The sequence below is a fragment of the Olea europaea genome, unplaced genomic scaffold (genome assembly GCF_002742605.1).
Source record: "Olea europaea var. sylvestris unplaced genomic scaffold, O_europaea_v1 scaffold2614, whole genome shotgun sequence".
Taxonomy (NCBI): domain Eukaryota; kingdom Viridiplantae; phylum Streptophyta; class Magnoliopsida; order Lamiales; family Oleaceae; genus Olea; species Olea europaea.
The window spans coordinates 45663-55251 of NW_019244467.1; the positions used below are offsets into that span (position 1 = coordinate 45663).

Consider the following 9589-nt stretch of genomic DNA (forward strand, 5'->3'; position numbering starts at 1 on the left):
CCACTGAATATCAGCTATAGTAAGCATTAAGAGCATTAGCTCATCCTCTAATCAATACAGTTGGTACTACGCATCATAGGGAGGGGTTTGGAATAAATCCAATGTAGTACCCCCACAGACCACTCCAATAACTTTGTTGTCCCATTGAACCTTGACCATGGGATCTCCAATTGCAAGGTTGGGTTTCCATTATAAGTGATCTAATATATAATAGGCTTTAGCCCCATCCCCCTCGATGTTTGTTGAATTAGCTTTCTAGCCAATCCTTTGGTTAATGGGTCGGCAATGTTATCACTTGACTTCACATAGTCAATAGCTATAATCCCATCCTAAAGCAGCTGACGCACAGTATTGTGCCTCCTACGAATATGTCTAGACTTTTCATTGTAGGATGAATTTTGAGCTCTTAAGATAGCTGCTTGACTGTCACAATGTATTGAAATAGTTGGAAATGGTTTAGACCACAAAGGAACATCCACAAGAAAATTCCTTAACCATTTAGCCTCCTCACCTGCCTTATCTAAAGCTATGAACTCAGATTCCATAGTAGATCTAGCAATGCAGGTTTGCTTAGTGGATTTCCAGGAGACAGCTCCGCCTGCTAATGTAAATACATATCCACTTGTAGATTTACTTTCATTGGTATCTGAAATCCAATTAGCATCACAATATCCTTTAAGTATAGCAGGGAATTTGGTATAATGTATTCCCCAGTCTAGAGTGTATCTCAAATATGTCAAGACTCGAATAAGAGCATCCCAATGTTCATTGTTAGGATTACTAGTATACCTACTAAGTCTACCGACAGCATATGCTATATCAGGTCTTGTACAGTTCATGAGATACATGAGACTGCCGGTTACTTTAGCATACTCTAAAGCGAAAAACTAGGACCTGAATGTTTTCTCAAATGACGGCTTGCATCATAAGGTGTTTTAGCAGGAATACAGTTGTCTTGATTAAACTTCTTAAGCACTTTTTCTACATAATGTGATTCGGTCAAAATAATTCCTTCAGAATGTTTTACTATTTTGATTCCTAGAATAACATCAGCAACACCCAAATCTTTCATTTCAATGTGCTTGTTTAGAAACCGCTTAGTTTTATTAACCACGTCTAAACTAGTTCCCATAATCAGCATATCATCAACATATAAGCAAATTATCACACCACAAATATTTTCAAATTTGCTATATATGCATTTATCTGCTTCATTTATCACATAACCACTTGATGTCAAAACTGTATCAAATTTTTCGTGCCATTGTTTAGGAGCTTGTTTAAGGCCATAAAGGGATTTTTTAAGTCTACATACTTTATCCTCAAGGCCTTCTACAACAAATCCTTCAGGCTGATCCATATAGATCTCCTCTTCTAAGTTTCCATTTAAAAATGCAATTTTGACATCCATTTGATGTATAATAAAATCATACAGTGAGGCAATTGCAATTAACATCCTAATAGAGGTAATCCTAGCAATGGGTGAATAGGTATCAAAGAAGCCAACTCCTTCCTTTTGTTTATAGCCTTTTGCTACAAGTCTTGCTTTATACTTATCAATTGAACCATCAGGTTTAAGCTTTTTCTTAAACAACCATCTGTACCCAATTGTCTTACATCCTTGAGGTAAGTCCACTAACTCCCAAGTATTATTAGACATAATTAAATCATATTTACTATTTACAGCTTCCTTCCAAAATATAGAATCTGGTGAAAACATAGTTTCACCAAAAGTACTAGGATCATCCTCTACTAAGTAGGTTATAAAGTCAGGACCGAAAGAAGTAGTAGTCCTAGGTCTTTTGCTTCTCCTAATTTCAGCTTCTTCTAATTCAGATGGCTCCTCTCTAACACTAGGAGGAATACTAAAAGAACTGCTTGATCCTTCAGACTTTTCTTTAAACGGAAATCTATTTTCAAAAAATTCAGCATCTCTAGTTTCAAATATTGTGTTCTTTTCAATCAAATTATTTTTAGAGTCAACGACTAAAAATCTGTAGGCATTACTATGAAAGGCATACCCTATAAAAACACAATCAACAGTTTTTGGACCAAGTTTAGTTCTCTTAGGTGCTGGAATAGAAGCTTTAGCTAAACACCCCCACACTTTAAGATATTTATATGAAGGTGTTTTGCCCTTCCATATTTCATAAGGAGACTTATTATTTTTATTACTTGGAATTCTGTTAAGAATATAACATGCAGTAAGAAGTGCTTTCCCCCACATGTTAAAAGGTAATCCAGAAGAGTTTAGCATTGATATGACCATATCCTTAAGGGTTCGATTTTTCCTTTCAGCTACACCATTAGATTGTGGAGAATAAGGTGGAGTAGTCTCATGAATAATACCATTCTCAACACAAAATTTATCAAAATCTCCTGTATATTCTCCTCCCCTATCAGATCTTAAAACTTTAATAGTTTTGTCTAGCTGATTTTCTACTTCAGTTCTATAGGAAATAAATTTTGAATAGCTTTCATCCTTACTCTTAAGTAGATAAATATAACAATATCGAGAATAATCATCAATGAAAGTTAGGAAATATTTATTTCCACCACGAGTAACATATCATTTTAAGTCACATAAATCAAAATGTATCAAACTTAAGACCGAAGTAGTCCTATCAACACGAGGAAATGGTTTTCTAGAATATTTAGATTCAACACACGTTTCACATTTTGAATTTGGACAATTATCGATTTTGGGAATGTTTCCCAAAGTCATTAATTTTTCAATAGAAGTTTTATTAACGTGTCCAAGTTTAGCATGCCACAAATCATAAGAATCCAACAAGTAAACGGAAGAGCTGGATGTTTTATTGTTAATCACAGAGACATTGAGTTTAAACAGACTCTCATCTGCATACCCTTTCCCAACAAAGGAACCACCCTTAGACAGTACAACTTGACCACTTTCAAATACAATCTTAAAACCCTTTTTTACTAAGCGTTACAGTTCCTTTCCCCTCTATTTTGGAGGAGAAAGCATTACCCATGACACAGACATTCTCCATCACTAGCGGGAGTGAATGAAGAAAATGCACCTCTCGTGCAGCAAATATGCTTGGTAGCTCCAGAATCTACCCACCAGTCTGTCATGTTGCTTACTAGATTCACTTCTATCACCATAGCAGAGAAATTCCCATCCTCTACCACATGTCCCTGATGCTTCACAGCTTTTCTTTTCCTATTTCTGCAATCCTTTGCAAAGTGACCTGGTTTACCACAAACAAAACAGTCACCAACAATTTTATTTTTAAATTGGGGCTTAGACCGATTGTTCTTTCCTACAAATTGTTTTCCCTTATTTCTGCCTTTGAAATTCTGACCCCTTGTAAAATTTCCAATTGATTTCTTAGTCCCAGAATTTCCTTCAATAAGATTAGCCTTGGTATCAAAGTCTGGTCTTTCCTTACGTTCTGCCATTCTATTGTCCTCCTCGATTCTAATCCTGATAATCAGATCCTCTAAGGACATTTCTTTTCAACACTTTAGAAATTTCTAAGAGAAACACACTTGAATTGTTGAAACTTTAGACAGACGATTTCAACTGGGTTATTTGTATAATCATACGCGCTTAGTTGTGTGATTTCAGACATGCTTGTAGCTATTTATAAGGACACAAATCTTTGTCAACAACAATATCATAGAAGAGAGCACGGTCACGACGCGTTGCTTTTAGACTTCAGTGCTGATGTACTTTTTGGTTTTATTGGACATGTGAAATCGTGGTTCATATTTCTTGTAAGTGTTGGGAAAATAATTAGTTGCAGCAGTTATCAGAACAATATAATGCAGAAATATAAAACTTATCGATCGAGTCTCATGACAGCAAGATGTCCTAAAGTGAAATTGCCCGTCAATAATTGCTGCGACCTCCGTGGACAATCACTCCCAGGATACAACGATCGTAAACCACTTGTGCAGCAATCACGAATGATTTTTCTAGAACTCTCAATTGTATTCCAGAATAGATATAAAAACCCGAATATAAGAAATTCACAATATGAAAAGAGTGACTGATGCAAGATGATTTTTCTATTTGTTTTGTGTGTGTCTTTTCCCAAAATAAGATATGGGTTTATATAGGCAAGATGGTAGTAACAGTCTTCACCATGTTAATGCAAAATTTTAATGACTGAGTAGTGGGTGTTTTAATGGCAGTTAGTGGGTTGTTACAAAAACAAACAGTCATAAAATACTGGCTAATTTTACCCATTAAATAATAAAGAAAAAAATATTTATTTTAGTCAAGGAAGTCCAAGGCCCCAATCAAGACATTTTAATATTTGCGTGGGGAATGATTCGAACCCTGACGTCCCACACAAATGTCATATTTCCTACCACTTTGACACTTTATCTAATTTGATTATTTCTTTCACATTTTATATTTATACCATAAATATATAACAAGGATGTTATACGTATGCATAGATCCAATAATATTTGATTTGGCACAAAAATTGGTAACACGTTATAATGGATCACACAGTCTAATCAAAGACCCACATAACTTATAAACGTATATAAAATGTGGTATTTTAAATACTTTCAAATTATTTTTTCATTTTCAATCCACTAGCCAAATACCACTTAATAAATATTCTTGATTTTATAAAAACAATTTAGGACTTAATCAAGTTAAAAAATTATTTTTAATACTTTTTAAAATTTATTTTAAGTATTAAATACTATAAAATATTTTTAACTATCCAAAAACTAATTTAATTATATTGAAAAATCGAAAATAATTCACGGATCAATCTGCAATTTTCAGAATTGAGATTGAATTCTGTGCTCCTTCACATGTGAGACCAATTTGTAATTATTTTTTAAAAAAACTAATAAAAAAATGGGGATGGGTCAGTGCTGCCACGTCGTCCTCAAATTTTTTTTCGATTGGTCATCCTAAAAAATTTCAACGTTCTGATTTTATTTGTATGGTAAGATTTAAAATCATTTTTTAAGGGGTCATGTTTGGGATATCAACAGATTTGTCCATGAGTGAAAATGGCAAAAGATATGCAATTTTTCAAAATTTTGACCAAATTTTGAGAGGTCTTAACTTCTATATTTCAAAGTCAAAATTAATAATATTTATATCACTAGAAAAGTTTTGAGAAGATCTATCCAACCATACCAAATGAGAAGCATGAAATGAAGTGTAGAAGATGTTATCATGTGATGAAATTTCAGATCTTATAATTTCATGCAAAAATTTAGATTTTTATTTAAACATCAATAGCTCATAACTTCATTTTAAGTTCAAAATTTAAGTTTTTATATAGTTGGGAAGCTTATTGAAATATAATTCTGACCATACTCATCTTATTGTATAATTATTAATGTACAAAAGCAGTAAATTATCAAAAGAAACTATAAAAATCACAAGGTTTGAAAATTTTACATACAAATTAATAAATCAATCGAATCACATAATAGTATATATAAGCATGAAATATTACAAAAATTCAACATTAAGGTTCTGATACCAATGTAATAATTCGCAGCATTCTTTAACATAAATTTCGGGTAAAAAATTCTTACTTGAATTCATGAATTCCAAGATCCTTGTGTGGTTGAATTACCTTGCTTTTCAAGTATCAAAATTTTCATTTTTTAGCACTCCAATTGTCTCAATTCCAATCACAACGGAATGAGATTATCATCCATAATTTGAGTGCCAATTTTTGTAAGTTCTAATGCCATATATATGGTTCTAGGCACTTTTCAATTTATGTGTATTTTTTTATACGAATTTAACACATTTTATTGCCATCTTTTCTCTCTCTTTTTTAAGCAATAACTATTGGAGATTGTATGGGAGTTTTGGGTGATTATAGGGAGTTGTAAGTTTGAATTTCAAGTTCATACCACTCCCTCCAACCCTTTTAATGTCTTATAGTTTGGGTCACCCTACATGTACACCCACAACCCATATTTTCTACTAAACTGTTTATTTTTCGTTCCCCCTTATCCTTATGCTAGTTGTTACCGATTTTTCTCTCTTATCTAGACTATCCACACTCTAAAATACACATGGCTCAATACTACTTGAATTGAACTTTTTAAATTGAGAATATGTCCAACTTTATTTCATTTTATTCAACTTGTGGATAGAGAAATATAGAATTAAAGCGAATTGATCCATGATGAGATTGGTACATGCTCTCAAAAAGTTTAATTTGACTCATAAGAGCATCTTCAATGATAGTGTAAAATTGGGTGTAAAATGACATCTTCAAAATCATTTTTGTATCCCCATTTATATCTTCATAGATCTAAATTCAAATTTTACTCTAATAAAAAATTTAAAAATTTGGGTGCAAGTGAGTTGATAGCTTTTTGTTTCTTGTGGATCTAAAAAAAGATACAAATTTACATAATTTTGTCATATTTTTCGCCGAAAAAATAAAATTACATTTCCTTTGCATCTCTCCATTGAAAAGATTTTCAACCACTTTGAAAATTTAAATCATAATTTAGATTTAATTTATAGCACCACTGGAGATGCTTTCAAAAACTGGAGATAAGAGTGCTAACTGCTTACATTTGTTTTTGGCATTTCGAGCCTCAGAGGAACCACACGTCTTGACAAGTTCTTACATTCAAACAAATATGTTCACAGAAAAAAGTTTGATGATGGCATTAAGGGTCTTAAATATTTCAATTTTACTTAAATTTTTATATATGTGCTTATATGTTGTCATTAAATTTTAAAAGTTTTTCAAGTTGTCATCGAACATTTTCAAAACATTACTTAATTGTCATTAAACTTTAGAAGTGTTTTAAGTTTTCAATGAACTTACCAAAATATAATTGCGTTTGTCATTCAAACTAGGCCATTTCAAAAGTTATTGAACATGATGACATGATAGTCGAACTTCTTAAACTTGGCATGCTTTCGACGTTGTGTATGCCACATCACCAAAATTGCATGTGATGTTGTGCATTTTCAAAATGACTATTGATGAATGAAATAACATTTTGATAAGTTTTGTGATAAGTACAAAAACTCCTAAAATTCGATATAGTTAAGAAAAGTTTGGGAAGATTCCGAGGTAACTCGGAAAACTTTAAAATTTAGTGATAAATGAAAAAACATTTGAGAAACCGTTTCATTTGCAGTCATTGAAATTTCAGCAAAATCTCAGTTGAGACTAAAGTTTACTATTATTTTTTATTAGTCACTAAATTTGATTTTGTTTCAAATATCACCACTTTGTCAAGTTTCGTAATCTACCACAACTGACAAGTACGTGGCACTCTAGAAAAGAAAATGGTAAAACAAAGGTGTCATGTCTTTAGATTAAAAGATTAAAAATGTGTGTGTGTGTATATATTTTTATTTATTTATTTATTTATTTTAATTTTAATTTAACAATTTTATGTAGTGTAATAGTAAGTTGGCATGTCATATATCAGTTATGTGGAAGACCTGTATAATTCAATCACGCAACCAGTAGGAACTTGAAAGTTTGAGAGATATCATGTGATATATTTTAGTGATTAAGATGAAATTTGAAAATTAAAATTAAGTTTAGTGATTCATTTGAAATAAAATTGTAGTTCAAATAACTGACAAATCAAAGTTTAGTGAGTCGAGATTTTGTTGAATTTATCTGATTTGTAAAACATTCATGTTAAATGCATAAATACACAATTATGAATTGGAATTTACCTCCCTTAGCAAACTATAAATTGTAATAATGTGAGGAATGGTAGTGAGTCTTATAAAATGTGTGAATAAAATGAATACTAATCATAAATGTGTGGTTAAAATTAACGTTTAACTTTGATTGAATTTATAAATGATATAAATTGTATCAAATGTCTAGATCAATCATGTAGATTATTTATTTGCTAATTGTATATAGACAAGTCTGTTTTACTTAAAATATTTGACGTGCGCTCGCCTCTCATGGGGGTGGTGGAGCAGGTAAGTGCAGAGGCTTTTGATCACGAGTTCGATTCTTCTTACCAACACCTTCTCGATCGAGTCTGTCACACCGGGTTTGCCTGGTGTAATTTACCTGATTAGCGTGATTTGCAGGCTATTATGTCAGTCCGAGAATTTACCCAGTATGCATCCGAAAGGTAACGACTGCGGGTTTTCCTATCATAAAAAATAAAAATAAAAATAAAAAAAAGACTCGATTAACATTTCATACAGCTTTTATACACAAAATATTATCAAAGATCAAAGAACTAAAAAAAAAAAAAAATTAAATGAAGAATTGGCTTTATACCTTTTGAGTTGGCTTTATATGGTAAAGAGCAAGAGATAATATAATTAAATCATGCAACCAATAGGAACTTCTAAAAAAGGCTATACAAAACGGGATGTAAATAATACAAAATTGCCAGAAAAAGGAGGGATCTCAAAAGATCCAAACAGACCAAATTTATTCACCAGCAATTCTAACATAAACCTCTTCCCGACTCCAAGATTCCCATCCTCTACTCTCGCAACACTCTAATATCAATATTTAATCAAGAATTTTTTATTTTTGTCTGTGAAAAAAAGAATTCGCAATTATTTATTTCTTAAATTTCTTGGTCTTGGACATTACCATATTATTGTTCATAGATGACTCCCTATAATGATTAAAAAAAAGAGGGGGGAAAAAAGAGGAAGATTGGTTTGGTTCTTGGAAAAGAATAATTAATGGTAATGAAGAATGAAAAATGAAGAAATAAGTGGCCCTTGGAAAGTAGAATTGTCACTGCCGTTTATCAACCCTTCATCTTTAGTTATCTAATAAATACAGAAAAATGATGAATTTAAAATAAGCCAGTGCCATCACTTGCAGTTGATACCTAAAGTAAAGTAAGCCAAAATCTAAAAACTAATAATTCATTAATTTGTACTAATATTCAGAACGAAGGAATTACGGACCAAAAGAATTTAGGGTTGCTTACTGTATACAGATAAAGATTTTCGTGATCCGATAACAGGTGAAGCTGCCGCATGATCTGATCTCTCCCCGAGTCGATGTTGATCAAAGGCGAGTTAAGATCATGCTGGCAGCTTCATCTGCTAGTGGTGCACGATATACATATGCATGGCGGTGGCGGTGGTGGAGTCACGGTGGCGGTGATGGTGGAGGAGAGACAGAGAGATAAGGGTTGAAGGAAAGACTTTGAAAACTTGAAACAAGATGGATGGTTATTTATAGACGGCCAAAAAATCCAATTTTCTCTGATGCATCTATGTTAGTTTTAATCTTGTTTCATATAGACTGAAAAGTTAAGAATATAATTATAATTTATAAGCAATAATATTAATTATATTATAATTTATAAGTAGAAGAGTGGTCCATAGTGAGACAAGTTGAATAATATCACGCCGACGCCTCCACCATGCGGACAAAGCTAATGCGACTTTGGAAGAAACCTCAATTTTCTCTCTCACACACATACACACACGATGAAATTTAATATAAAAGATAAATACAGAGAGAATATATAAGAAGACAATTATAAAGTGGTTTGCTCACTCGATTTATTGTTATGTATAGACAATATACTAAAAATAGAAATGATAATTTCATTCTTGTCTTGCTATGGAATTGTGTGGTATTATCTC

At 32.2% G+C, this 9589-nt stretch overlaps 1 long non-coding RNA gene across 1 annotated transcript; it reads right to left on the reverse strand.

The window, feature by feature from the left end:
- Nucleotides 1-7771: 7771 nt before the first annotated feature.
- LOC111383115 lies at nucleotides 7772-9193 on the reverse strand. The gene is made up of 2 exons (XR_002700694.1): nucleotides 8923-9193; nucleotides 7772-8116 (listed from the first exon to the last, which is right to left on the reverse strand). It is a non-coding gene; the product is annotated as an uncharacterized LOC111383115 (long non-coding RNA).
- Nucleotides 9194-9589: the final 396 nt, after the last annotated feature.